At 42.1% G+C, this 12,521-nt stretch overlaps 1 protein-coding gene across 4 annotated transcripts in view; it reads left to right on the forward strand.

The window, feature by feature from the left end:
- PLEKHG1 (pleckstrin homology and RhoGEF domain containing G1) overlaps nt 1–12,521 on the forward strand; it is a 224,161-nt gene that overhangs the window by 112,763 nt on the left and 98,877 nt on the right. The window contains exon 1 of one of the 4 annotated variants that reach the window (XM_038526320.1): nt 4,591–4,724. The exons of 2 other annotated variants lie outside the window; for them this stretch is intronic. The gene's annotated coding sequence lies outside the window, so the exon portion shown is untranslated. Of the gene's footprint in view, nt 1–4,590; nt 4,725–9,456; nt 9,581–12,521 lie in introns of those variants that run through there. One more of the 4 variants, XM_038526321.1, reaches the window with a different exon arrangement.

The following is a 12,521-nucleotide window of genomic DNA, read 5'->3' on the forward strand; positions in this document are numbered from 1 at the left end:
AGTGGGAAGTTGTCTCTGGCCTTGGATCTCCTAGGAAAGGGGACCAACAGGTCATGGGAAGTACTCAAGACTCAAATGCATATGGTCAATCCACAAGTCCCCTGGAACTAGTAAGACAAACTTAGTGGGGTGACCCACTCCCCCAGTCTGTTATTTTGTGACCCTTCTTGTTTTAGGGCTCCTCTGATGTTCATTTGAATCTGATTATACTTTGATGAAAATGCTGGGTGAGGAAATTTACATTGTGATACACTGTAACCATACCTTATTTGCCCCCCCCCCCCCCGCCCCCTTTGCTGTCCAAGTGATTGGGCAAGAACAGAGTCCTGGTTATTGTCTAAGCAGCTCTGCCTAGTATCTGGAGGGGGCAGAAGAAAACCCAAGAAGAGAGTGGCTGATACATTCAGAATGGAGGAGGCATCACCCCAGAGTAGAGAAAGAAACTAGAAGATACTTTAATATGGAGTCATTGTTACACTAAACATAGTTATTTAATGCAACAGTTTATTTGCAAACAAGATTATCCAGGGGAAAAATCTAGGCTCAGTGGTCACTGCTGGTGAAATGCCAGGTATACTAGCAGTCTGCACTTAGAGGACCTAAAACCATGTGGACAGTCTCTTCTCTCTTTTGGCTTCCCCAGGTTAGCATCTTCTCAGCCTTCAGATGCCAGCTAGTTCACACATCCCTTCCACAGAAGCTTCCCTACCATCCCAAACCAGGCCTGGTGCCTCCTTTACATGTTTCCATGCCAGGCCATGCCTTCCTTGCATAGTATACATCTCACATAGAATTCATCACTTCTTTGTGTGATGGTCTAGTGTCTGTTTTCCTGACCACACCCTGTGCCTTTTGGGGACAGGGTGTTGCTGCACCTAAAAGTATGACTTAAGAGGAGCAAGGAGAACATTTACTTTCCAGAGGAATGGTATCTTTACAACATTTTTAATAGTAGCAAATTGGCATAAAGATTAAAATTCTGAAAATACTTTGGTGGAAGCCATAGGAAAGCAAGATCTTGAGACACACAGAGAAAGTGGTCACAGGGGATTGCCATTTTTAAGCACACTCCCCACGGCACAAGAGGCAACTGCCCACTCCCACCCCACTGAACCCTGCCTCCAGGAATCACTTAGGGTAGACAATAAATATTGGAATGAAGAGGCAAATATGTATGGGAGACCTGATGGCCTCTCAAATAATTAATGAACTTAAATGGAGGTGAAGTGTGATTTGTCTTATGTTTTCCTGAAGTGGTCCTTGAAGAAATTCAGCTATATGTGGGAAAACACTCTAAAGATTAGGGCTGCCCAACGTGTGATGGACTAACTGAGCAGGGATCAAACGGCTGGTAACTAACAGGATGCAAGCAGAGACCGGCGTATCTGGTGAACTGTTTGGTGGTAATTTGGACATCAGATAAGGGATTAGATTAGAAAAACTCAAAGTATCTTTCCAATACTGATACTGCTGTCCTAGGATTAAAATCCATGTATCTCCCACTCAAAAATAAACTCCATAATGGCAGGAATTTTTAAAAAATATTTTATTTATTTATTCATAAGAGACACAGAGAGAGAGTTAGAGACATAGGCAGAGGGAGAAGCAGACTCCCTGTTAGAAGACCGATGTGGGACACTATCCCAGGACCCTGGGATCACGCCCTGAATCAAAGGCAGATGCTCAACCACTGAGCCACCAGGTGTCCCAAAGGTAGGATTTATTATTGTTCATTGGTATATCTTTTGTGCTTAAGAGTGCCTCGCACATAATAGCTACTCAATAAATATTGTTGAGGAAATGAATTATATCAATAGATACCAAATTCAAAAACATGTTTCTGGCCTAGAATATGTTCTAATTAAGTATCTCTTTCATTGACATGAATCAAGCAGGGCTAAAGGGCTAAAATTTGGCAGTATGCCCCCAGGAAAAAGCTCTGGTCAGCATTCTGACTAAGCTTGTGAAGTGAAACTGCTATCAGCTTTTCAGACCAGAGACTCTGAAGTCTGTATATCAGCCAGGTACCTAAAAACGAAACTGAATTAGCTCAACTGGCTCAAATGGAGAATTTAATGAAGGGGTTACTTCATTAGAGGTGGTGTGGCTAAGGGAGCCAGCAAGGAGTGTGACCCACCCAAAGACTGCAGCAAGAGCAGGCAGCCCAAACCACTGTTCTTGGGGATGACCCACAGGGACCCCCAATGGACAAGGAGACCCAATGAGAACTGGAACCATGGAGGTGGGGCTGCTTCTGATGCAGCCACTGATAAACACCAGGCCCCTAATCAACCAGGGAGTAGGAAGAAATGTCCCCTTTCCCTCTCCTACCTCATAATATTGGGGCTTCCCAATAGCCAAACCCAGTAGAAAGCCCACCAGCAGGCTTGGGCAGAGCAAGGCAGAAAAAGATGGGGGGAGGGCGTCACCACAAGGGACGAACTATCACAGAAATTAATTTTGTTCTTCTTTTTTAAAAATTATATTTATTTATTTGAGAGCAAGAGTGCACAAGTGAGGGGAGGGGCAGAAGGGGAGCCCAATGCAGGGCTCGATCCCAGGACCCCAGGATCATGACCTGAGCCAAAGGCAGACACTTAACCAACTGAGCCACCCAGGTGCCTCCTCTACTTTGATTACACAAATACTACATATTCATGAAAGAGATTGTAGAGACTAGATCACAGTGCATAATGAGAGGGGGGTCTCTCCCATAATCGCACCTCTCAACTGCTGGTATATTTTGTTTTTTTTCCCCTTCTTTTTCTTTCATGTACTTGTATAGGATTTGAAAATTTCTATTTGAATAAACCAAAGTAAACTGGGTTACACTTGTTTCTTGGCCTAATTAAGATTAAACCTGTAGCCTAACAGAGAGCTCTGTTTCCCTTCCTTTGTTCTCCTAACATAAACAAGTTACTTCATGTATCTCTGTGGGAACTGGGAAGTAGGCAAGTGTTTAGACTCACAAAAACTTCCAGCAAATTTGGCTCTCAGCTTGGTTACCAAGTAATTAAATATAAGATGAAAGATGAGTCTAATGGAGCTCCCTCTCCAAGACTGGAAGGGAAATTTAGAGAAGGCAGCTTGATTTCACTGTCAACATAAAGTTACTATCCACTTTTAATATGACTTGAAGGGCAGCTTGAAAATAGGAGGAAAGACAGTTTAGGAAAATAGAGCCGATCCGTATGTATATGGTTCTTGTTACATCTGACTCATAACACTGGTCACACTTGTCACTAACTCTGATGTTTGTCCAGTCTCTCTAGACAGGAACGTCTAGAAGGCAGAGCCAGGGTCCATTCATTGAGCCCAGCACAGAACCAGCACTGGGTCCCCAGTTAGGGGGGTGAGTGCTTCGATATGAAGGGAGAAAAAATGTAAAGGGAGAGGAAGGGTCAACGTGTGTGTGCCAAAGCTCTAAAAAGCAAAGAACTGATAAGTGTTTGAGACCATCGTAGTCATATACATCTCACTCGGCAGCTCTCTTTGCCTTCTTTAGTTTAAAAAGGAAAATCCTGGAAAGTAATAAATCATCTCAACTCCTTTAGAGAAAAGTAAGTTCTGCTTTCCTGGAGTGGGATCTATCCTTGGCCTTCTATAAGTGTCCACATGAATGGGATTGACCTCGTGACTTGACGCAGGAGGCCCCGTGAATAACCCAACAGACCCCTCTTCAGTTCCAAGAATTAGGTAGCGTCCCCTGTAATAAATCAATTTGCTTTCAGAGGTTAAGCTGTCAGCCACTACGATATTGAAGGTAGCCTTGGGATTGGGGGAAGGAGATGGATGATGGTGATTCCAAAGGATGGCAGTAACCATGGGGAAGACTGAGAATCAGTTCAGAACAGATTCATTCTGCTCCATGCAGCTTGGGGCACCCCACAAGCCTAGTCCTCACCTCTGCTGCTTTTGATAATCAACTCTCTGAACCCACCTTGCATCCCCGAGTCTACAAGATAGGGGTGCAGCTGGTGATGTCGACCTGGCCATGTCCTTCCCTATCACTCTATCACCGTGGAGTTGTGGGGGAAGGCTGGCCATGAGGCTTTGTCTCTCTCCTCTGCCAGCATGGGAAATGGTTTTGCAAGCTCACATAAAGGTTATGAGCCTCCATGGTTGTTACTCTGAAACAAGAATCAATTCTTAATTTAATTATTATTTTGGAAAATTGTACTGCAGATTATCAATAAAGTATCCAAGCCCTTTCTAAAATTCAAGTAGATTTTTTTAAAGAGTGTTTTCAGAAGTATAGAGCATGTTGAATGCCTTTCGTTATGAATGGATTAGATGTGTGTTATCTCCTGGAGAAAAATGTGTCTGGAAACATACTGCATTCTTAGAGGGATAATTAGTTCATTGTGCTTAGCACAGCGAGTCCTCCCATGGTGTCCTTAAAGATGGGACTGATCTAGGATGGAAAGCAAGAGACTATTTGTAACATATTGCTTGCTCGATATCTAAAAATTGTTCAGTTCAGAAATAGCTAAGACTTGATTTCATCCTCTCTGGACAATAAAGACCAAAATATCCTGATAAAAGCACAGAGTGAAAAACAGAGCTAATGATTGTGATACAGTCAGAGGAATGAGGCCATGGAGGAACTCCTGAAACAGCAGAATTTTCAAGTCCAAGAATATTTGCCATTCGAGGGGGTCTCAGCTCGCGTTCGTGGCGAACTGACATATGATCAAGAAGTTAAAGCATGACTTGATTGTAAGGTAAGGGTTGGCGGTCAGAAAGTGTTGTGAATAATGGGCTTTGTGTGTTTGTTTTCTAAAATTCTTATGACCATGACTCTTTACTGACATTTTAGTGCAGTAGGGGGTGAGGAATTATGTTTTCAGTTGGATGATTTGAGTGCTGGAAACCATTTATTATTTATAGTTTGGTTTCTATTCTTAGATTCAATGCTTCAAGACTAACCAAAAAATACTATTTTCATTTAATTTCTCCTGTACATGAGTGCTCTTGTCTGCCTTAGATCCGTATCTTCTGTTGAGAGTAAACACTTTTTAAATTTGCAAAGACAAACTCACTTACCATTCAGATTATTTCACCTTGAGAGTCATCTTTAAAAAAACAGATTAGCTTTTTTGTTTAACAAAATATATAGCTTGGTTTGTATAACAATAGCAAGACAGAATTTATGGTTAGGTTCATTTTCTGGGTTTAGAGTAGGCTGTCTAGAAGAGTATATATAGATTTTTAATGAACATTGGTGATGCAGAAGGGTGTTAGCACATTACATCTCACTATCAGGAGGAAAGTCAATATGTCCTTCTAAGGGACATCCGTGGGGCGGTGTGGCACCTCTTGGCAAGCGACTGGCTTCAACGTTTGTCATATTTTGTGGTATGCACTTAGAAAAAGATAATCTTGTGCCTTTTTCTTTGAAAGGAAAGAGTTCTAATAGACTAAAAATATTAAGACTAATAGACTAAAACTATTAAGACTGCTTCGTCAATGACCTGTGCTTTAGAAAACAGTTGGCGGGATCCCTGGGTGGCGCAGCGGTTTGGCGCCTGCCTTTGGCCCAGGGCGCGATCCTGGAGACCCGGGATCGAATCCCACGTCGGGCTCCCGGTGCATGGAGCCTGCTTCTCCCTCGGCCTGTGTCTCTGCCTCTCTCTCTCTCTCTCTCTCTCTCTCTGTGACTATCATGAATAAATAAATAAAATCTTTAAAAAAAAAAAAAAAAAAAAAAAAAAAAAAAGAAAACAGTTGGCTTTACCATTCGTTTTGGGAAATGTGTTGAAATGGCAATATCTCAAATCACAAGATAACCAGGCCCCCGCTCCAGCATTTCAATTACTACACTCCGGGTGTAAAATGTGAGTTGTGTTTTGAAGTGCCCCTTGTAGGTTTCAGGCCCTTTGTATCTGAAAATATGAGATTATTTTCTAAATCTGCTTTATCCAGTATTGATTACATAAAGCAAAATCTTGCCCTGAATTCAAAAAACAGTATGTGTGCCTTTGTCCTTCTTCCTTTCTCCAGGACATTCTTTTACCCTTTGTTGCCCAGCTTCTTGGCGCTGTTGCCTGGCTGCAAAGTCAGCAGAGGATGTCCATTAGGTCAGATCTTAGGAAGCCCCTAGAACTATGTGCTCTCTGTGCTTCCCCCAGTCAGCCTCCCCAGCCCTCCCAGAGGATCCCATCCTGGCCTCCTTCCTAAAAGGCCTGTAGCATTCCTTGGAAGGATGTGGACGCACAGGCTAACTCACACTACTGTGGCAATGACTGCGTAACCCTTCCCAGGGGAGATGAGAGTAGTAACTGGCGACTTTTACCTTCAACCAGAAAGAGCTGGTTTCTCAGAGTGAAGTGCTGGCCCTCCGGCAAATTGCTGGGAAAGGATGTTTTTAAATAGTGGGCTTTCTGGTCCTCCTCCAATTAGGCCAGAGGGCTGGACTGCACTTGGCTTGCCAGCCAGTTGGTGCCTGCTGGCTGTAGACATGTCCTGTGGGTGCTGCTTTTTCACCCCTGGGGCCCCACCCCTGGTGGTGGTGGGGGGGACTGGGAATCTTTCCTATACTGCCTGATTGTGTAAGTAGTGCTGCAAGTAAATTGACAAGAGCTGCTTTCCAATAAGAGTATCTTTTCACCGAATAAGGCACAAATGTGCAGTTTATCTACAGCCAATCTCACTATCATTTACAACAAGATTTTGCAGAGCAAAACAGTCTTTTCACCTGCTGTCAATAGTGGCAAATAAATTATACAGGAAGCAACAGCAAGGATGCTGATGTTGATGCCTTTTGCATCTCTTGGGATTTATTTGGCTCCAAAAGTCCAGCAGGGCACCTGCAAGAATTGGGGTGATTGATGTGTGGGATTAGAGATGGGGAAGACTGGAAAGCCAACCCATTGCAGAAAAAGGTAGAACAAAGAGAGGCCTTAAGAAAACACCAAGGTTGGGATCCCTGGGTGGCTCAGTGGTTTAGTGCCTGCCTTTCACCCAGGGCATGATCCCAGAGTCCCAGGATCGAGTCCCACATCAGGCTCCCTGCATGGAGCCTGCTTCTCCCACTGCCTGTGTCTCTGCCTCTCTCTCATGAATAAATAAATAAAATATTTAAAAAAAAAAAAAAAAAAGGAACACCAAGGTACAGAAGGCTCCTGGGCTCTCAGGTGTGAAAGAACCTTGAATGTTGCTCAAGAAATGTTCCTTTCCCTTCCCTTTTCTCTTCCTCTCTGCCCTTAGATCTTTGTATTGTCCCTCTGGGGGCCCTCTGCTCTGTTCATTTGTTAGTTCATTTAGCAGGTACGTGGTACTTGGATAAATATAAAGGCAAAAAGAGTGTGTGTGTTCCCTGCTCTGAAAAAGCTAGATTTTTTTTTTAAGTTAGATTTTTAAAAGACTAACTTCAAAATCCTATGAACCATCCATGTTTGCAGGTGTGATGGAGAATGATTCCAGCTACTTCTGAGTAACTGGAAAGGTGTTTCCTTACTTAAGTTGATGATTTTACTAAAACAGGAAACAGGGGTGAACTGACAAATGACCGACCCATGGGACCAAATACCCGGTGCTGTGGCTACAGAGCTGCCCTTCAAGTCAGGTCACTTGTCCAATGTAGACGTTTACAGACCACCCAGCCTCCTCACTGGATATAGCCTTGCTGTTTTGTTCACTTCTAATGTACACAACATCTCTCAGAAATGGCTTTTACAAAATGTGTCTTGGCAAAAAAAAAAAAAAAAAAAATCCAAGTGCAATAATACTTTAGTGGAAAATAAAACTGGTTACCTGTGATCTGAAGACATGAACACAATACAGAGGAGTCAAGAGAAAACCAGGAGCCTCTGTATATCCTACCTCATCTAAGAATTTAGATCTTTGTATCTTCCACATGGAAATCAAATCTACAGTATAGGAAGGTTTTCCTGCTCCCCAAGCTACAATCCAGGCGGGAAACAAGTCGATTAAACAATAATTACATAAGAGACTGTGTGATACTATGGTATGAAGAGCCATCGAACAAATAGAAGGTGCAGGGGGCTGGAGTTGCTGTGGGAGGTTTGGTGGAGCTTATGAGATTTGAGCTGACTCTTAGCTAAGCAAAAACAGAGGTCTTGGACACGAGTCTAGGGGATGTCATTTGAGGGGCAAGAGATAATAGTGTGGAGGTCACTGTGCGGGAAAGCCCAGGGAGGACCTTCCTCACAAACTACCTTTTCAGCATCTGTGATTTAGCGATTTCCATCATACAGGTGAATTTTGTGAGAGGGAAACCATTCCAAACGTTGACTTCTGAACTGACTGATCAGTTTCCATCAAAATAGTTTACTTAAGTGGCCCTGCATATGTTCAGCCTTATTCAAGAGGAAATAGGCATTACTGCACATTATCCTATTATGTTGTTAGTTTAAAATCACTTAATAGGTATGATAGAAATAGCTATATTAAAGATGATCAGCTAATGCTATTTTCCATAACCACAAACAAATGCTTTAAATGAAACTTCTATTTAAAGGATTTTGATCCTTTGAAAGAGTTTAGGTTTCCGTGTCTATACATGGGCATAATCCATAATTTGAGTTTTAACTCCATGGTGCAGTCGTATCAGTTTTCAGTTACATTTTGTGCTTTTAAAGACCCTTCATCCAAAGAACTCAGTAACTTTTTCAACTATGAACATTTTGAGTCTTTCTATAAAAATACCTATGGTGTTCTGAGAAGGACAGGTGGCCTCAGGGAAATAGCAATTCAAAATAATATGAAGGTCTCTTATACTAAAGTGTTGGAGCTCGATCATTCCATCTTTACTACCTTGTATTTATGAATTATAAGATTACAGAACTTGATTGCTTTTCTAAGAAATGCCTTTTCTTCAGATGTATTTTTAAACGCTGTTTTTTTTTTAAAAAATCAAGCTTAAATATATTCATGTTTCACTTTGCCTACTTAAAACTGTATTAAATGCCTTGTTAAAGGAAACAAAGTGTCTGAACTTCCTCCAACCTTATTATTCACTGCCTCCCTCCAACTTCACTTTAAAACTTACTGTGAAAGATGTGTCCACTTATTTTGAAACACACTTCTAATTCAGGAAGTGAACTTGAAAATATCAGTGCTCCAGAGATCGTGATCCTTATGTGGAATTTTTTTTTTTTTTTTTTTTTTTTTTTTTTTTTAATGAGAACGGTGGCCGGAGCCAGGAAGGTAAAGCCCAAGCCGCTTTAGGCGAGTGTGGGTTGCATTTGATGTGCACAAAAGAATGGCAGTCGTAGGGTGTTGCTCAGCGAAGTGTGCATTTTCCAGTTACCCACAGTGGTGTCTATTGTCCTGTTTCTCAATTGAATGATGTCATGTTTCATTTAAGGCTCTTGGTGATGCTGAAGTCTGTGGTCTGCCCACTAGGGGGGAAAAGGCAGCGAGAAAGTTGCAAATCAGGTTTTTGTAAAGCCTTTGTGTGTTGGGTCTTGAGAGATAAAAGCTGACTCATGCAATATTTCTGCGGGAGGAGCTGCGCGGGCTAGTCGAGGCTTCTTGCTTTACCTGCCTGAGCTCCCGGTGAGGTCACTGCATCAGCTGGAGGCGGCCGCTGAGGCTTAGCCTGGGGAGAGCACAGGTAGGTGCCCATGGGAATGTGCCCAAGAACCGCTGCCTGCACCGGGCCAGGCTTGTGCCCCTCCTGAGGCAGCTGAGACGGTCCACCGTGGTAAGAAACTGTCCCGGGGGGGTTCTTCCCCACACGGTGCAGGGACAGCAGCTCCGGGGATACATGACAGCTCTTCTGTTATAAATGCCATGCATGGAAACAAGTTATCCAACAATGGAACTAGTCTAGAAGGTGATTTTTTTTTCCTTCATATGAACTGCAGGGTCTAAAGTGGTTTTTGCCCTGTTTGGGTTTGATTTTGATCTTTCCTTAAAGTTTGGTTGCAATATCTAGAGAGCTGATGTTTGTGATCCTGGGGGAGAAAAATGAAAATTCCAGGTTGTCCTGCATCGAATGCCCAGTATTTTAATGCGCTTTCTTCCTGAGGTTCACTGCAGGCTGAGCAGGGGGGAACAATAAACGTTTGCACATTTTGTGCTTAGCAACTATAGTGGTGAAATTTAGTCTGAGGGAACCGAAGTTGACTAAGTAAATGCAATTTCCATTTTGAGTATTTATTGGTAAGAAATCCTTCTGTTAGGAGGAATAACTGGGCTGAAGGAGGCATGCATTGTAGTCAACACTGTTGCACACTGAAACCTGATTTTATTTTGTTTTATTATTTTAATTTAGTGAGAGTCATATGTTAGAAAGAAGATATATGGCATTCTTTTCCATTAGTCATATTGAACATAAAGACCAATTATTTTAACATAAGGTATTTAAATATGTGATACAAGCTGAAGTTGTGGTTTTAATTTCTTAAAGTAACTTTTTTCAAATTACAAAAGCAATATACATGTGGAGGAAAGTGATGTTTACAGATAAATATCAAAGGTAAAAAGATCACCCATTCTCCTACTTGGTAAACCCAGTGCTGATATTTTATTATATACCCTTTCACTCTTTTTCTGTGGTAGCTAAAAAATCAGCGGCGTTTTAAATTCCAAATTGGGATCACATTGTACTTATGTTTTATAAGCCGTGCCTTTTACCAAACTGTATATTGTGACCATTTTCTATGCCCTTAAGAATTTGAGAGGACATGACATTTAATAGTTTTATATTGTTCCTTCAAGATGGATGTATTTATTCAGATCTCTATTGTTGACACTTTGAATTCTCTTCCTCTTTTTCTCTAAGAAAATATTTAGTGTACTTTGTGGATGGATTTATTTACTCAGAGTGCTATTTTAGTCAACTGAATTTCTCCTCTTCTTCTTCCTCCTCCCCACCCCTCACCCCAGAAAATGTTATGTGGCCTAATGCCTCCCTTTCAACTGCACAGAGATGTTTTGGGAACTGAATGTATTCAGTACAGACAGAGCCTCAATATATAGCTATCCTTGTTTAGTTACTGCCCTGAAACTAGTATTTCCACACTAACAGGAAGGTGCTACTCAAAGTGAACCTGATTTTTCATCTAAATGTTTAGATTTTTCATCGAAATTAAAAATAGAGATTTTTAATAGCCTTTGGCAGAATCAGGGACATACATTCTATCATCCAAGACCTGGCAACAGTGGGATGTAAAAGAAAATTGCTATTTTGCAGTTACTGCTTATGCTCTGATTCCAGCTGAGATACTCTTGCTATTTATCTTGGGGCTGGAGTCACATCCCAAAGGTTCGATGGGACCTGGGAAATCATGTAGTCCGGCCACCTCACACGTGAGGAAATCTGAAACCCAAAGACCATAGCACAAACCTGGATGGTACAGAGCCAGGGCAGAAATGCAAACCCTCCAACCAAAAGAGAGAGTGTTATGTCATAACCTAATTTCTGGCCCGTCCTTTTGAGCTCTTTCTATAAACACGGTTGGGTACATATTCATTCCTTCACACATACACACACACACACACACACACACACACACACACACACACTGTGTAGGCCCTACTGGCACCTTGGTACCATGTGCTTTATGCAAGGAGCTTATGTTTCAGTGCATTTCCTGATCTCCAGGCGCTTTTTTCTGCCCTACTGTTTTATGCATTTGTATCCAAGTGCAAAGAATGGTGGACTAGAATTCAGAAACCATAGTCTCTGAGTCACAGTTCAACTTTGAGCACTCTGTTTATTTTTCTCCCCTATAAAACTTTAAGAAGTAATGACACATGTGAATGAATTTTGAGGCTTCAGTTTGTTTTGATTTGGGGAGGTTTTTTAGGGTAATTTTGATGCAGAGTTAGAGCAGTAGCATATTATGGTAAAGCTAATCTGTTATAATAGAGACTGTTCAGGTTATCTCTTGCTACATAACAAATCATTCCAAAGCCTAGTGGTTTGGAACAACAACAATCATTTATAATCTCTCCAGGTTTTGTGAGTCAGGAGTTCAGAAGAGGTTCTGCTCTGTGGTTCTGAACCAGGGACTCATGAAATTGCAGTCAGACATGACAATGCTGAGGTCACTTCAGAGGCTTCTCACTCACACAGCTGGTACCTTGGCTGGAAACACTAAAACAGAAGGCCCTGGAACTGCTATGGTTCCTCGAGCGTCTCTCTACATGTCAGTGTGGTCTCACTACATGGCTTCTCCAGCATATCAGCTTCAGGGTAACCAGACTTTTCTATGTGGTAGCTCAGGGCATGTCCACACCCAGTTTTAATGCAAGTCTTCTGTCTTCATGGTCTACCATATTCTGGGGCACTGGTGTCATGTTCATGGTTCAGGCAAGGTCCCGGACACATCTGGGTTCTGTGGGAAGGGAAAAATTGTGGAGGAATGATGATGAATGCTTGAGAAACGGACCCCCAAAGGAGCACTTATCACTTCCAGTAGCGAGGAGAACTTCACTGCCATGTTGTTATGTGTGATGGGAAGGCCAGGAAGTGTCCTCAGCTGAAACTCTATTCCCTGAAGCTGACCATAAAGGTAAAAACAGTTGCATTTGTGTAAAAAACCCTA

Source organism: Canis lupus, chromosome 1, assembly GCF_011100685.1.
Source record: "Canis lupus familiaris isolate Mischka breed German Shepherd chromosome 1, alternate assembly UU_Cfam_GSD_1.0, whole genome shotgun sequence".
In the NCBI taxonomy this organism is placed as follows: domain Eukaryota; kingdom Metazoa; phylum Chordata; class Mammalia; order Carnivora; family Canidae; genus Canis; species Canis lupus.